We start from the raw sequence: 17691 nt of genomic DNA on the forward strand, positions 1-17691 counted from the left end.
CCCCCCCCTCACACACACACATCCAACTCGGAGATAACACAAGGTGGACAGAAAGGGAAAAGGAAATGCTTATCATGTACCACACTTGTTACAATCATGATATCTCTGGTGTAATTCAGGAAATAGACAGGTCACTATCGATCTAAATCATGATGAACAGGTATTTAGGGTCTAATGATTGTATATAATAGTTTAAGCATCTTACAATGAAGGTAAGTATGTATTTCAGTAGAGGCTAACAGTGATGGCTTATTGATAACAAAATATAAGTTTATAATTCCTATCTTGTAACAATTGTTTTTTAATCGTATATGGAATTTAAAATGGAATAACCGTAACTTAATTCTGCCAATGACATGACGTCATGTCAAGTGTGTACACTCTCACGAGCGGGATGTGACGTCAGTGATATTGCTGTAACGTATACGATATATACATAGCAATACCTGTGAGACTACGATGTAGCATTGACCAGGGAACTGTGCGGACTGGAAACAAAATTGTTCAATTTGATGGAACAGGATTTGTGTCCATTTAAATGGGAGTTATGTCCCTTTAAATAGGATCTACGTCTCAATCAAGACTCAATGAACACAAAAGTATCATATTTTGTGCCCACATTATTCAAATACTTAACAGAGTGATCACACAAAAATAGATATAACTAATAACAACAAGAGCATACCGATATGCCTACAAAACTGATACTGTTTGGAAAAGATCCTGTCAGGAACAGCAGCATGTACTTAAAATATAAGCAAATGTATTACACGGACTGAAATGATGGACAAGCCTGTCTTGGAACATCAGCCTGTATCTATTACAATACAAAATGGTACTACTGAAATGTTTGAAATGCAACTTTTCACATTTAACATAAAGTACATTGTAAAATTACGCTGTTTTCACTAAATGGACCATTTAAAGGGAAGCAACTGCGATTCACAATCGTCGGAGAGGAAAAGAAATGAACAAATAAGTAGATACAGAAATACCTTTCAAATTTTAATGGAAACACAAGATCTTAAGTTTTTGGCGTTTCCTTCGTTCCGTTCATTTCTTATATTTTAAAATTGTATATACTACAAAACCGTAAAATAGTCCAATCAATAGTGGAAGGTGACGAGATTTAATGAGCAAAGCAGTTACCCGGAGAAACGTCAACCAACTGAAAACAAATAGTCTGTGACTGGAAAAGTACAAAAAAAACTCAAGTTCTCAAATAGACCTTCCGGTTTTCAGTGTTCTAATTATTTAATTTTTAACGCAATCGAATTGATGACATTTACATGAAAATATCTGTAACACAAAGCACATACATATAAATGTACCAAAATATCGTCAACGCCAACTATACTATGCTATAAGAGATCGAAGCATTTCCTCGTCAGTATCTAATATTTGCTTTGTCGTAAGCTGTTTAACAGTTGCGAAGCAATGTAAAAGAAATCAAGATTTATGGTATTAAAAGCAATATTAAACCGGCCATGACGAGACTCGAACTCGCAATCTTCCGATTGGAAGTCGGAAGCATTGTTCATTAGGCCACGCGGTCTTCATGTTTTCTCCGTTATACTGCTGTTACATATAAAATAAGTACAGGATACTCAAAATATGCATATTGTATACAATGTTTTTACTACATGTAACAAATATTATATACTTTTATACTTGAAAATAAACACTTCTTCATCAGCCGTTTTCCTTGAATTTATTCCGCCATGACGAACATCCCTGCTCCCCACCGATTCCTATCCATAGCTTGTTTCGAATATCATGGAAAAAAGGACAAATTATTGAAATTTCCACTTTCTTGTTTGATATACATTGTACCTTTTCGATTAAGCTCAGTGTACTTGGCTTTGATATGAAATTACTCGGTGGGTGTTGTCGACGAGGCAGAAGACGTTTATCCTTCGGGAACACCTGGTCTTAATCTTCTTGTGGTTTTTTTGAAGTAACTCCGTTTAAATCTTTGCTTTGTTTTTTATTTGCCCTAGTTGTATCGATTATGAGTTCGAATTATGGTTTTGTAGACATTCCAGTGTTCTCCTGCTTTTTTTTTTTCCGACTGCCATAAAAATAGGGATTCAAGATTCTTTATGATCTGTTTAGATTTTTAAATTTACATATTCGATTAATGCTGTTAAGCGAATAAACGAAATTATGATATTTTAGAAGTCGATATATTACAGTCTGTACGAATGTTCCGAGGATACAAATATGTCAGGGACCGCGTGGCCTAATGGATAAGGCGTCCGACTTCGAATCGGAAGATTGCGAGTTCGAGTCTCGTCGTGGTCGGTTTATTTTATAACGCATCGTTTCCGGTACCGGTTGAGATCTTAGTTTTCGTCTATTGGTTTTTAGACTTTTATCCGGTAAAAACCCCCACAGGAATATCGAAATCTTGACAAAACAATAATTCGAATCCAAGTAATGTCACATTGCGAACATGGGTAGTGACGACAAAACCACATGGCACTCTATAAGCATATTTAAAAACATCGACCTCCATATCAAAAATCAATTTGAATGATACTCTTTGAAAATCTTGCATTTTGTGTCTTCACAAATTAATTTATTTTATAATGTGCTAAATCGAGGCAAATAAACTTACACCTGGAACTGGGATAAATTGTCATGCAGTTATGATTATACGGATGGATGCTGTACATATTAAACAATGTCGTTTTATGAAGCGGGACCTTAATATGTATATGATGTACTTTTTCGCAACAGGACTATGATCCTAATGAACTACTGCTGAAATAAAATATCTAAACAACATATTTCTAAACACTCTCAGACATCTAAGACCAAGGATTAAACAAAGCGTAGCCGAATAGGGTCATTTCGGTACATATATAACAACTAATTGTACATACACTTACAGCGTAGCCGAATCGACTCCGATTTGTGGACAACTCGTACACATTTTACACATTAGTGTACATCCGCTCCACTGGTCATTTGTCTGATGAAGATGACAGAGTACATACCGTACTAGTCATCGAAACATCAAATATAAACACTTATTGGTTGTGCTACATGACTTTTTTCACAATCTAAACAAAATCACTTTGATAAGTTGTTCTACAGTTCAATCGATCAACCTGGTCACGTACTCTTTTAATATCTAATATACAAGATCAATATATTCAAATTTCATATATAAGTTCCAACATTAAATTAAACATTTAATCGTCCGACTTCAAATCGGAAGATTGCGAGTTCGAGTCTCGACGTGGTCGGTTTATTTTTACTCCCTGTAACCACAGGCAATTAAATATGATGCATCGTTTCCGGTGCCGGTTGAGAATTTAGTGTTGGTCTATTGGTTTTATGACTTTTATCCGGACTCCCCCCAACTAATAATGACCACTATGTTCTTGCAAAAAGGTCTGTCTACGACGACCTGTGTCAGCCTCAAGATCGAGTCAGCATACACTATGGTCATGCTAAACTTGTTGGAGATCTAAATATTTTCATGGGCGTGAATGCTGATATATTATCAAATATTTGTGATGTCTTTGATATAAAAAATAAACCACAAATAAATCTCAAATATATTAATTGCAAATCAGCCTCTAATTAGGAAACATATCGTAACCATAGAAATTTTAAATTACACTAAATTTCGTTAACAATCTATGCGCAACGATTTGAATGAAAATGATTTTTGGCCCACCATTAAACCGTTATCATCAAATAAGGGCTCTGTACATTGCAACAATGTGCTATTAAAGGAAGATGAGGCCATTATTAGTGATAAAACAGAGGTCAGCAATGTTTTTTAATATTTTTTATGTAAATGTTGCCTCTGATATTGGTACAGAAGATTCCTCTGATGAAACTATTTTAAGACAGATCAGGGCACACATATTAACGGATCAAAATTTTGTTTTAATTATGTTTCTCCTTTCGTGGTTGAAAAGGCTATATCTAAGGTGAAGGCGACGAAGGCCGCCGGTATCGATGGCATATCTTCAAAACTACTAAGAGCCTGTTGTACAGATATCAGTGTACCTCTGAGTGATATGATTAATCACTGTCTTGATAAATCAGAGTTCCATTGAAGACTAAAGGAGGCACAGGTAGTCCCTGTTTTGTTGTGTGTTTATTTTTTAAAGATATTTTAGATATTCAAAACTACCGACCAGTCAGCATTTTACAATGTAAATCAAAAGTTTGAAAGAACCAAGTGTAATCAACTGACTGTCTTTTAACTCGTGTTTTTTTTCTTTCTTTCCGTGCAGCTTTCCGTCCAGGATTTAGATGTCAACCACCCTGTTGCAACTTGTTGAGGACTGGCGTAGAGCCCTGGACAACCATAAGTATGTCGCCGCCATACTGATTGGCCTTTCCAATGCTTTTAACTGTCTTCATAACTTGTTGGTCGGGAAGCTGGAGACCTATGGCCTGAGCAAAGCCTCAGTTAGCCTGGTGTCCAGCTACCTGAGCAGCAGGAAGCAGCAGGTACAAATTGGCCCCAAATGCGGTGGCTGGCTGGAAGTACCCAAGGGCTCTATTTTAGGATCCCTGCTTTTTAATGCATTTGTAAATGACATGTTTTTATATGAGACGTCGTCTAAACTACATAATTATGCATTACTGAAAATGACTGTAATATTTAATACACTGGTCGAAATTAAACGAGATGAAAGCCAACCCTGAGAATTTCCAGGCCTTTTGTATGGGGACCGTTTGGTTGACGCTATACAGTCTGATAGTGAAGGCGAAACAAACAGCGTTCCTGGTGGTGTTGTCAAACCTTTATATGTAAAATTTGACTCAGTTTCAAACTTTGAAGCTCATGTCTCTGAAATTTGTAGGAAACCCTGAAGACAATTGTCAATTTTAAAACGATTTTTTGTGTGTTTTTAACCAAAAAAGGAGACTTGTAATTCATGATTGTTTTATTGCTTCAATTGTTATCCTTCGGGCACATACATTGGTATTACCAACAGCGAAAGGCTACATGTACGCCGTCTGAAGAACACGGGTTGTGAGGTTTCTAAGATTACTACTTCATAGTGTGCCCTGGTGACCTCTGCTACTTGACACTTTGATTTATAGATTCTATTGTTGTTTTATTTCATTTCGTATATATATATTGATCCTATTCTATGTTTTTGCAGCATCTTATTCTTATTTCCATAATTTTCTAGGATATATTTCTTTTGTTAATTAATCTCGATATCATTTTTAATTTCACACTGCATAAGTATATATTCTATCATTGTTTTCTCTTATATTTTTGCATTGAATGCATATTCCAATTGATAGTGCTTTAATCCTAAGCCCTAACTAAGTCTTTTGTGATATACAAGTATTCACTATTAACTATGTCTTTTGTTTACTTATTCCGAATACTACTCATCTGTGGACACTTTTATTGCTGATTAGTTTTATTAGTAACTTTTCATATTAACACTATTTTAATATATTTATTGTATCAAAGGTGTCATGTCGCGGGGGCCTTTGTAGGAGGGGTACTTCAAATCACTAAGAAACCTGGGATATGATACTTTCTTTTTCTGTGATAATTTATTTATTTTAATTGATATTTAAATCTCTTTGATAATAATGTATATGTGATTATCTCCCTTTACTTGTGATACGACGTATAATTGTTGTTTTACATATTTTTTCACAATAATAGCTCTCAAGAGCTAATGTTGTTTGTTTACATGAATGCGACTTTGAATAAAGTTTCTCATATCTTGTATAATGTTAATATTGATTAGTAGAAAAATGTAATTGCATTATGGGAAAACTTAGCATACTGTGTTTTGTTCAAAAAGACCATCGGAAGTTTTTAGCATAGAACATTTTGTCATTTGGTTAGATGGCTTCAAAATTGGGGCTAAATCCTGCGTGGTATCTGGTTAGCGTATCAGACGGTTTCTATCTGGTGAGTCTATTGTCAGTACTCTCGTTACGGTAGTCACCCAGAGTCAAACAGAAATATAAGGTGTATCTCTTCTGTCTAGAAAGACTCTCTGATCTTCACTTTCATTGTTATGATATTGTTGGTATATAGATGTGTCTTAAAAAAGGACACACCACAATTAAAATAAATTGAATAATATTTGTGCTTTTATGGTTCCAAGAAAGAGTCCAACATCTAAGTATATTTAAATATACTTTCCCTATTGAATACCCTGAAAATATGAATCAAGGTTTTATAACAAAATTTCCTATTATACAAGATATTTTCAGTTTGTTTTTGTCCCTCTATAAAATGTTCTGTATCATATCCTTTATATAGAAACGAAGTGACAGGCTGAAACTCAATTCCTGATATTATTAAATGAATTTGAAAACTGTAAAAATAACTTCATATTTTGAGTGTGTTTTTTTTACCATTAAAAAACATTCAGCAAGACAAGACTCTCATCTGCTTGTTTTGTCTTATGCGTGAAATAGAATACGTTTTTCAATCAGATTGTGCTATATATTCACCAATACTAATAACACGACTGGATATAAGCCATAATGGTTTAATGATTTATTCAAATTTCATTTGAAGAGAGGTTCATTCAATGTCTCAACTTTTAACTGGAATATTTGCTGTCATTTTATTTGTTGATTTATGTTTGTAAATGAATGTATTCCTTAAGTCAGCGATGATTTGTTATACACCATCTCTTCCAATTCTGTCGTATTATTAGGAACCTAATATTTGATGTGATGTAATATGATCTGATATTATACTTTCTATCTGTGATTTTAAAAATATCAATGAGAAAGTTTTGTGAAATGAATCATGAATTAACATCAGTACACATCGGGGAAACCTTACCCTAATTAAAGGCAATCGTCTAAGAATATCATGTTTATCTGTTGTATTGAATTTGTAAGTATAATGTGCTTCTACATAATAATAAAGAGTTATAAAAAGTATAGCCGTCTGTTGCAATTGTAAATCCTATTAATTGTGAAAGCCACATTGTTTAGATTTTATTTACATATAATGAAATTAGCTAATAAACTAAAACGATGAAGCACCAAACAGACCGCGTGGCCTAATGGATAAGGCGTCCGACTTCGAATCGGAAGATTGCGAGTTCGAGTCTCGTCGTGGTCGGAAACCATTTTTTACGTTAAAGTTGAACTTTTAAAATAGATTAGGTCATCTTGCAAGATCCCTCTTATATTTGTGAAAGCGACCATTTCTTAACCTTTTTATGTCCATATTAACGACCATTTATGTATTAAGTATCACTTATGTTATATTATCATTTTACCCTTGCGGTCTAAAAAATATGATTTTTTTTTTTTTTTTTCATAATTCAGCGATGAAGAAAAATTTGGAACCACTAATATGATCAAGGTATTGCCGTGTTTGTTGACTATAAACGTAAGTAAAATCATTACAACTGATGTTGACAACAAACGTAGGTAGCGCGATACCAATTCTGACAGGCCTAGGGTCGACAACAAACGTAGGTAGCGCGATACCAATTCTGACAGGCCTAGGGTCGACAACAAACGTAGGTAGCGCGATACCAATTCTGACAGGCCTAGGGTCGACAACAAACGTAGGTAGCGCGATACCAATTCTGACAGGCCTAGGGCCGATAACAAACGTAGGTAACTCGATACCAATTCTGACAGGCCTAGGGCCGATAACAAACGTAGGTAGCGCGAAACCAATTCTGACAGGCCTAGGGTCGATGGTAAAGAAAGGACTATTTGAATAAGCATTTGATTTTATTAATCGACAAAATATGTGGTTCAAATTAATAAGGGAAGGAATTGATGGAAAGTTATTAGTGTTAATAAGGTCTTTGTATAATAACGTAAAATGTTGTGTTAAGTATAATGGTTCATTATCTGACTTCTTCAATTGTGTAAACGGATTGNTAAAAATGTTAATAAAGAACTTGAACTTGAACTTGATATAAACACAGACTCATGGTAGTTATGTTAAGGTACACAGGACGACTATGAAATAGCAATGTTTTAACGGTGCACACATTTGCCTAAATCGCCTAAAATTGATCCCCGTTACTGCGTATGGTTATTTGAAATTACACATATGTTAAGCAATAAAGTTTATAGTTTCAATTTGTTTTCCCAAATTTTTATTTTGAAATGCAAATTCTAACCATTTATGATGGTAAAAGACCCCGTAACAGATTAGAACGTACTAACGTATTCCGTAGTGTATCGTATGTTTGTAAACAGCTGTATTGAATATATTTTATAATGTACAGAATGTCAGAAAATACAAATAATTTCCGTTTGGAAAACATTATCATGTCTTAGAACTACCCTTTAATGTTTATCGGGAACGTTTACAATAAATACTGTACTCTATAATATAATAGATATCAGCAAGTATCAATTAATCTCGTTCTTTTAAAGAAACAATCAAGAGAAATATTCCATTCACAGTTAATGTGGTCATAAATTGTAATATGTAAGAAAACAGATAACTTTACCCTGACTTATACACGGGGTTAAAATACCTTATATCCGAATATTCATTGAACATAATATTATGATTTCTATCTGTGCTTATAACAGTATAAAAATGAGAAAGTTTTGTGAAATATATATACTAGTATATATAGATCATATATTAACAGTATATATCTGTAATGTTGTGCTTTGGAGTAATTGTTGTATTGAACTTGTGGTCCAATGAATAAGTATAAACGTCTGGTTATACATATTATATATGTGATAAAATCAAGTGATAAGTTTAAATGTCATTTGATAATAAGACCGCGTGGCCTAATGGATAAGGCGTCCGACTTCGAATCGGAAGATTGCGAGTTCGAGTCTCGTCGTGGTCGGTTAATCTTTTATGACACTGATGTTGTGAAGTTAACTTTTTTGTTTGTTAAATAAAGTAACGTGTAGGTCACGTTTCATGACCCATGTTATTGATATGAAGTCGACCCCATACTACTTGTAATACATGTTTATGTTTACATGCAGTTATCACTGTTTTCCTATGGTCATGTAACATTTATGTTATTACTTCTTTAATTATTATGAAAACAAATGTTTGTTGATAATAAACATTAAATACAACTCTATATGTAAATCGAGAACGTTTATTATGATTACATTAAATACGTTACCAAAGGTATTAGCAAGTATAAAATATCTCGTTCTCTTCAAAAAAACAACAAGAGAAAGATTCCATTTACAGTTAATGTGGTCATATATTGTATCATCTCAGAAAACAGATAACTTTACACTGACTTATACACGCGTTTAAAATACTCTATAAACATATACATTGTATATCTCATCTATAATTATAGTTTCGATAGATAATGGAAAATACTCTTCCAAGAAGACAAGGTGCAGTTAAATGTTAGGAACGCTGTCACAATTCCCGCTTCCATATATCATTAATCAGGGTATGATGCAATGATAATGATGATTGCATCATGTTTGTATCACTGATTAGCCTTGTTGTTGTGTTGTCACTAATTGATGTGAGGTCGTGAGATAACTTGGGTTTGACCTAGCAGCAGAACACGCTTACCCTTCCAGAACGTCTGGTCTTATTCTCCTTGTTCTTTATCAACTGTTCACCGTGTAAGTCGTTTCCCTTTCACAGTTTTATCGACTTTTAGCTCGAATTGTGTCTTTGTTGACACTTTGGTATTCTTTTATTGTTTTTGACGAAATTTAGGATGTTTGTTTTGTTGTATCATAATAGATATATTGTAATGCATTGTGTGTGTAACATAACCATAAGAAATACGAAATAAACAAGCACGTATTTAAGGTCGATGTAGAAAGCAAACCAAAGTAAAAAGTTTACTGCACCATTTGGCCGTTTCGTCCGTTGAATTATGTCTCATCAGTGATAAAATTATGTAAATTGATTAAAAATTAGTTTCGTAGAGTGTCGTGAAATATTTGTGGAAAATGAAAAAGTGGATGGGGTACATGACACTCTTTGACGTAACAAATACACACCTTTTAGCTGCAATACATGATTTATTTTTTAAGAAGTTTTTTATGTGAGTCGTTACAAAATAAATTCTAGCTTCAAGTCTATGGCAAACCGCGGTGTCTGAAAGTCCACCTGCAGTCAACTACCTTGTGACTCATATTTATCACTAGAAATAAGAATAATAACGATTTATCCAGAAGTAATCATGTTTTTTGGAGTTAAAACTTTCCGTATCTTCCCTATCATCAGACGGTGGTGACATCCTGCTGGGATGGCTGCCTGTTGTTGGTGTCTCTGTTCCGCTCATCTATCGGTCGACATATATCGCAGTCACAGATGGTCAGCAACTTGTCGTCCAAATATTGGTGTAAGGAATCAAAAAGCCAGGCCAGTATTTGTCAAGGTTTGTCTCATAGCTCTCCAGATGACCATTCACGTGTGGACAATTGTAACGTGGTCAACATTTGGACTCGTTGACAGCCCAAGGACTAATATCAACAAGTTCAAACAAATCTCAATGCCAGTCACAATAGTTCACCGCTCAGGAAAGCTCGCTTTCCTTTTTACAACATTTCTATTAAAAGTACAATAATAATTTCTTTGGGGTGACAGGATATTCTTAGGTGGAACGATAATATTTCCATTCCCGTAATAAGATAGAGTAAACTTGGTCAACAATATCGCCGACTGTCTTGTTTCGAGAGATAATATTTTGTCATAGACACGAGGAAATCTGTCTTTATCGCAACTTAAGACGTGGAAGTTAAAAAAACAAACAGGTTACATAAGTAATGTTAAATTGTTTAGACACTACGAACTTAATAGATTTTATGTTTGGTGTCTTCTAGAGAAGGCGACATATTAGTTCATGTTTTGTTTGTGTACAAGGCAGATTACAGATTGTATACCTGTATGTAGACTGTCAGATGCATAGGTGTAGTAAACGTCTCAAGCTGAAGTCTTACTCTGTCATATTGAATCAAATTACACCTTTGAAACGTTTGAGATATGGAAATCAACGATGCCGTGAAAATGCGTCTGCTTACACAGTTTGAAGTATTGCTGTATGCTCATGGAGATGGTTTGTTGTCTCTACTTCATTCATTCTTAACTTCCATATAATTCCTACGTTGTACGCGGTTTATTTGTATCCTTGCGAAATTATTATTTTGTGAGAAGCCAATACACACTTATTTGATTTTGTTTAAACAAATTTTACTTTCCCTTCAAAGACACGGGGATTCTACTTTTGTTTATATTGATACATGAAGTCTGAGCATGCGCAGATTTATTACATTTTGGTTTGGAAAACGATCACTGATCAGACACAAACGAACACAATTGATTTGGAACATTCTGATTTGTTAGCGTAACTCGATACTTATATAATAAGTATAAGTTTCTTGACAAACGTGGTGACACGGCAGTAGTTCTATCTACATATCAACCTCTCACCTTGACAAACTATTGGCAAACTCACACATCTTATGTCATCAAAACCCATCCAGACATCCAAATCAAATACATCCAAAACATTACTCAGATGTCAGGAAGATTGTACAATATGTTACGATTGTAAATCTCTGTAACAAATCGTTTGAATATGAAAACGACCTATAACGACCTCTAATGTGGCCGGGTTGTTTTTATAGGTGACCAATTAACTACTCGGCCTAACTCACGGCCACTTCAGGCGAGCAAAGTCTGTATCACAATATTTACCCAGAAATCCATCTGTGTCCATTGACTAATACTAATTCCTAGTTCTAGTCGATTTATACGGACAATGCAATAATTCTCCAATATTCCATTTGGCCGTCAAACAAAGGCCGAGTGCCATTTACTACATGTACTGTATCGCTTTCATAAGTACTCCGTGAAAACCTCAATACATCTTTATCAGACGTCAGGAATGCTTTCTAGTATGTATAGTGGAATTCCACTGGTACTCGATACATATTTCTATAAGAAAAATGCTACAACATTATACATTAACACCCATAGAAAGCATTATTAGTGTCAGGAAATTGTTTTTTGAGGGTTGAGTAGAATGGACAGGGATATGTTACTGTTCAATTGTTTTAATAAAACGATTGTTTGCATCAGTTGTGATGGTGAATACAAATTGTTTGATTAAAAAGCATAGTATCTTTCCAGATTAACTAGAATAATTCAGGAGTATAGTTTTTACAAACATGTGGTAGAGTTTATAGATAATTGTGATTTTTCTGATTGGAGAAACGGAAAAGAGAATGGTTTTAGGGAACGTATCTCAAATGATTATTATTTCAGCAAATTCGTTCATATTTATAATAAGCTACAACCACACTACAACCACACTGTTTGTTGTTATAAGCCAAAAAATACCCCCAATATACAGAGATAAGATACATTTAGCGATGAAACGTATTGTAACAATTACTTTCGAAACAGTACATATAATACTACCACACTTTGTCACTGGTAGGGTGAGCTCTACCAAGATCATACAGAACATGTTGTATCTAGATGTGATTTTACGAATGCTATCAGAAATAAGTTATTGATGGATATAGCATGACATGTTATTTAGTCCAATCATATTCTTTCACTACCTGAAAATAAAATAGCATATCATCTGCTAGAGGCAAAGTTAACTTCAATTTAGTAAACACTGCATTTGAAGAATGAGTAATTATATAAAATGTTATGAATTTACAGCTGTTGATTGAGAGTAACCTTGTATTTCACTATGTTTAATCGGTAATTACACATATAATCAGGACACTTTCTTAATTGATTTACGAACATGCTGAGATAACCGGTAAAGAAAATATGAAACATACATATACTTTAACCAAATGTCCATATAAAATACAAACTTTTTTTGTTATACGGTTGTAATATTTATCCATGATTTCATTATAAAGTTTCATCATATAAGAAATATTTAGGAGATAAAATATATGCGCTAATTTTTGGTATAATTTTGTTTATATTTTGCAATTTCAAACTTTATAGTTTTTTTTATACAACTTTCCAGTCATTTAGATGAAAAATCATATCTGCTTCTTTATCAATATATTTTATAAAATAAAAATAAATACTTTATGAAAATATTTTTAAAGCCAGTTTTTCTCTCTGATTAATAAAAATGAATTATATTCTATCAAAAGTAAGAGAAAGAAACAATAACTTTTGATTTGCACTTTTTAAAATTTATAAATATATTTTATTAACTTTTTCTTATTGAAACCGAACATTAATACACTGTAGATTGTATTTTTTTTTTTTAACAGAGGAATTGTGCTAAAATATCAAAACCTGTCAACTGTCGAATTTTGTTTTCCTTAAATAAAGCCTGATTTGACAATAGACGAGAAGTATCTTTTATTGTTTACATTGTGGGTAATAAAAACAGCATACCTTATATATTGTCTCAGATCAATAAATATAATACAAAGTGGTTAATGATGATTGCGTTGACAAAATATATATAGAATGATGCCTCGTTTTTGAAAATCATTACTGGACTCTACATCAGAGTGGTCAGTATTTAAAAGACAAGGACAGTGATACATTATATAGGTGCCTGTAGTGTTTTACCACTACGTGAATATCTAGCTTCCATTCCGTCCTATTGGAGCCCCTTTGAAAAGCATTAAACCTAATTTGGATAAATAAATGAACATGTACCGTTATCAGGTTACAACAGGTAGTCTAAGCCACTGTCCATTGTAACTGTCCATTGTACTGATCGCCGCTGTAAGGAAGCAATAACTGGATTAGTTGGGGCTCAGAATTCAATAAATACCAATCATCGTTATCTCGCACCTGGGAACCCAACGGCAACGTATATATACTATACATTGTTACGTCATAATGTTTACCTGACGTTAGACGTTCCACACAATCCAATTAAAATGTCAAGGCAAAGAATAGACAAAGTATGCAAAGGTTTTAATCACAAGAATCAATCAAATGATCGAAGGATTTTTACATATATATGGTAACATAGCTGAATACAAATACGTTGAAAGGTCTTACCATACAGCAATAAATACAAGAACATCATTGATGCATTCTGAGCCCATATAAATTCACAAAATATACATTATAGAGTAGAATAAATAACGGTAATATTCACTTAAAGATTCCAAATAGGTGCTTCATTTCCTTTTATTTCTAGTGATTATGCACATGTTCATAATCACAAAAATAAATTGCTTATTTAATTAATGTGATTGAAAGACGTCCACTGGACTTAATTGTTTTTTTTTACGAAAATGCAACGAAAAAACAGCGAACACCAAAACACTTTCCAGGAAAAGGTCCGTATGACCATTTGCTAGCTGATATATACATGTTCCGTAGAAACTTCGGTCATCCTTGGTAGTTTACCCGGAAAACTTACACCTGTTTACGAGAGACAGGTGCCCCGGGATTACAACCCACCATGTCAGAATTAGTTGTCCTTGTGCAGTGCCAAATTGAATTCACAAGTTTTCTAATACTGTAATCATGACAGCTTATGTTTACCGTTGGTCAACATCTCGGGGCCGCCAGTTGCCCCCGAGGAGCTAGCACGACCCTGCTGAATTTGACGTCTCTGAGAATCACACCTTTCGCCAGGTAGTGAAAGGTGTACTGCTAACTAGGACTTGGCATATGAAAGAAGCACACATCAATATTTTCATTTCTGACCTAGTATGATCCAACAATGTCTAGAACAATCCCGTGTCACACTTGTCCATGTTGTAGCCTTGTCTGATCAGGAAGGTTTTCTGACATCACGAGATCTTTCACTAAATACTTAAATGATAAGGTTAAAATGTGACAGCATTTTTTTTTTAAAGAATATTAAAACAATGAATAAAGAATCAGCCTATAAAACGTTGAATGAGACATAAAACTGTTACGAGTTTAGGGACTATTCGGTCTAGAGGGGATATGGATTGCAATTTGTTCACGACGCTTGCAATATATTCATTGTGTCTTTTTACGACAAATGTTTCTTTCTTTCTTTCTTTTCAGCTGTTTTAATATTCAATCAGACTACGTGAAATATTTACAATGTGAAAGCTAATCTAATAAACAAATACTAATCTGGATTGCTTAACAACATTGGATGTTAAACAATAGAAAATGTAAACAAAATGTGAAAAGTTAAAATATAAGATGTCAAACAGAGCAAAACTGTATACAATGTAAATTGTGAACTGCCAAAGAAAGTATTCTTCCAAACCAATAATTGCCCTACCACCCTTTTTTGGTCTTTTCTGACTTATCATAACAGTGTGTCTAGAAGCTGTAGCACGAGACGCACTTAAATCCTACTACAATGACGCAGAAAAGGGTTTCACTAAATCGGTAGTTTCTTTGCAATTACACCGTAATACATATAGTGCTGCAATCAACTCGATCAGTTGAGTGCAACGTTACCTTATGATTGTTGTTACAAGTATGAATATTTTTTGGATTAACCAAAATATATTACTTTTTTCTCTAGCAGGTACTTAATTACCAAAAAACGCGATCGTTTAACAAACATGTTCAAGTTTATTATTACTTTAAGTCGTCCGACTTATCAGTTACAACATATATATAGTACAATACAATTTACATCCATGCAAACATAATTATGATATGTCTAGATATTATATTTGTACATTATATAGTGGAGAGTGAGCAGTAACCACTAATTGAAGAGGTTGAGTCCTTTTCTTGTTCGCATGCACTAGATATTTACCCAAATTTCTAATTTCTGATAAACTATTACTGTTAGGCAATTGGATAAATTTAAACATGCTTGTTCGGTTACATAATATATTTTGATGAATTTAGCTCTTATGTCAGCATAACAAGGACATTTCAAAATGAAATGATATTCATCTTCTACCTCATTCATATTACATAATTTACATACACTGTTTCCTCTTTCGATATTGTTATACCTGCCACATTCAATATTTAATTTGTGTGCTGGTAGTCTTATTTTACAAAGATGTTTTTCATAATTGATATTGATAGATTTGTACAAATAAAACAGTAGTCCAAAATTACAAATATATTGGTAAAGGGTACCTTTTGCAGAAAATGTTATTTATTCAAAACATTATTGTTTGAATATATCAGAATGGCGTTCCTTAATTATACAAAATACATCATTATTTAGACTCGGGGCTTCCCACACATAACCAAGACCGATTCTGTATAATTCTTGCCTCACCTTACTAACCATATATCGTTGTTAGATCGCATCTCGGAGTACCATGATTTTAGAATACAGTTTTCAGATTTTCTTAATTTTATCCAATATTTGAAAATACGAAATTTACGAACTATATTCATAGGATACCGTCCTAGTTCATAATATACCATATAATTACTTGCCTTACTATGTAATCCCAATATACGTTTGCAAACATTTACATGTAACTTTTCTATATCTGGTGCTGCATGGAAGCCCCACACTTCTGCCCCGTAACTAAGTACGCTATTTACATATGTGTCAAACACAGCTAACTGCGTTTCTATATTAAAATAGTTATTTTTACAAACGTTAACAATTGCAAACATTGCCTTTCTCCCTTGGTCAGCAATTTGTTTTTGAGTAACACTGAATTTCCCGTTAAAATTAAGTAGCACTCCTAAATAATTAAAAGTGTCAACTTCTTCTAATTTCTTGCCTTTATACCACCAAATTTCGTTCTCTTTCAAATTACCCGCATTTCGGAATAAAACAATTTCGGTTTTTTGGGTATTAACTGTCAAATCCCATTTATACGTATAATTTGACAAGGAGTCTAGCATTTTTTGTAAACCTTCCGGCGTTTCTGCTATGACCACCATATCATCAACGTATATCAACAAAAACATATTGATCTCTTGTATTTCAATCGATGGACAATTATCAGTAAAAAAATGCATATCACAGTCATTTATTTACATATAGGGCAAATAAAAGAGGTGATAAAATTTCACCTTGAAATGATCCATTATCACAATCGAAATAATTGGACAATGTACTGTACCTCCATATTTTACACAACATTTCACATTCTTATAAAGTGATCTTATAACTTTAAGCAGTTTACCCCCAATTCCTTCTCTAATCAATTTGTACCACAAGTTTTGTCTGTTTACAAAATCAAATGTCTTTGTATAATCCACAAAACAACAATAAAGACGCTTTATTTTTTATTTTTTAACATACGATTAATTATTGTCTGCAGAGCGAAAATAGCGCCATTAGTGGAATGATTTTTTCTAAACCCAAATTGGACAGCTTGTAATTACGACAGGAAATATTATTCGTTGTCTGTAATAGGTCATCGCCGTCACTCTAACGCTAAAGGACAGTAAATCGTTTTTTTATCGTGCATTATTAAGCCCTTACTATTACAGAATCTTTCATCACGCAACCATGCTAAAGAATACTGAAGGAACTATTTGGTTATTATCTACTGATGAAAACTTGAATGCATTTCAAGGAGTTTGTTGTACTCTAGCGCCGTGTCATTGTTCACTTCAATAATTTCGTAGTTTTATTCACGGCCATATTTGCCCGAATCAGGTTTTATGGAGACAAAATTAACATTAATTCGTTTTAAACAAAACTTCTTTCACAGAAATCACTTTCAATACATAAAGAATACTTGCAATTGTATAAGCAATACTGCAGATGCCTTTATCCGATGTCGCAGACGACAATATTATATTGTTCTGAATTATTTTCGTGCGTTAATCTATGTTGGCACATTGCAATTTTGGGAGGAGGG

At 33.6% G+C, this 17691-nt stretch overlaps 3 non-coding genes across 3 annotated transcripts; all 3 read left to right on the plus strand.

Moving 5' to 3' along the window:
* Positions 1–2231: 2231 nt before the first annotated feature.
* Trnar-ucg lies at positions 2232–2304 on the plus strand. Its single transcript has one exon. It is a non-coding gene; the product is annotated as a tRNA-Arg (tRNA).
* A 4716-nt stretch (positions 2305–7020) lies between these two features.
* Trnar-ucg lies at positions 7021–7093 on the plus strand. The gene has a single exon. It is a non-coding gene; the product is annotated as a tRNA-Arg (tRNA).
* Positions 7094–8737: 1644 nt separating this feature from the next.
* On the plus strand, positions 8738–8810 carry Trnar-ucg. The gene has a single exon. It is a non-coding gene; the product is annotated as a tRNA-Arg (tRNA).
* The last annotated feature ends 8881 nt before the right edge of the window (positions 8811–17691 follow it).

Source organism: Mizuhopecten yessoensis, unplaced genomic scaffold, assembly GCF_002113885.1.
Source record: "Mizuhopecten yessoensis strain PY_sf001 unplaced genomic scaffold, ASM211388v2 scaffold7087, whole genome shotgun sequence".
Taxonomy (NCBI): Eukaryota; Metazoa; Mollusca; class Bivalvia; order Pectinida; family Pectinidae; genus Mizuhopecten; species Mizuhopecten yessoensis.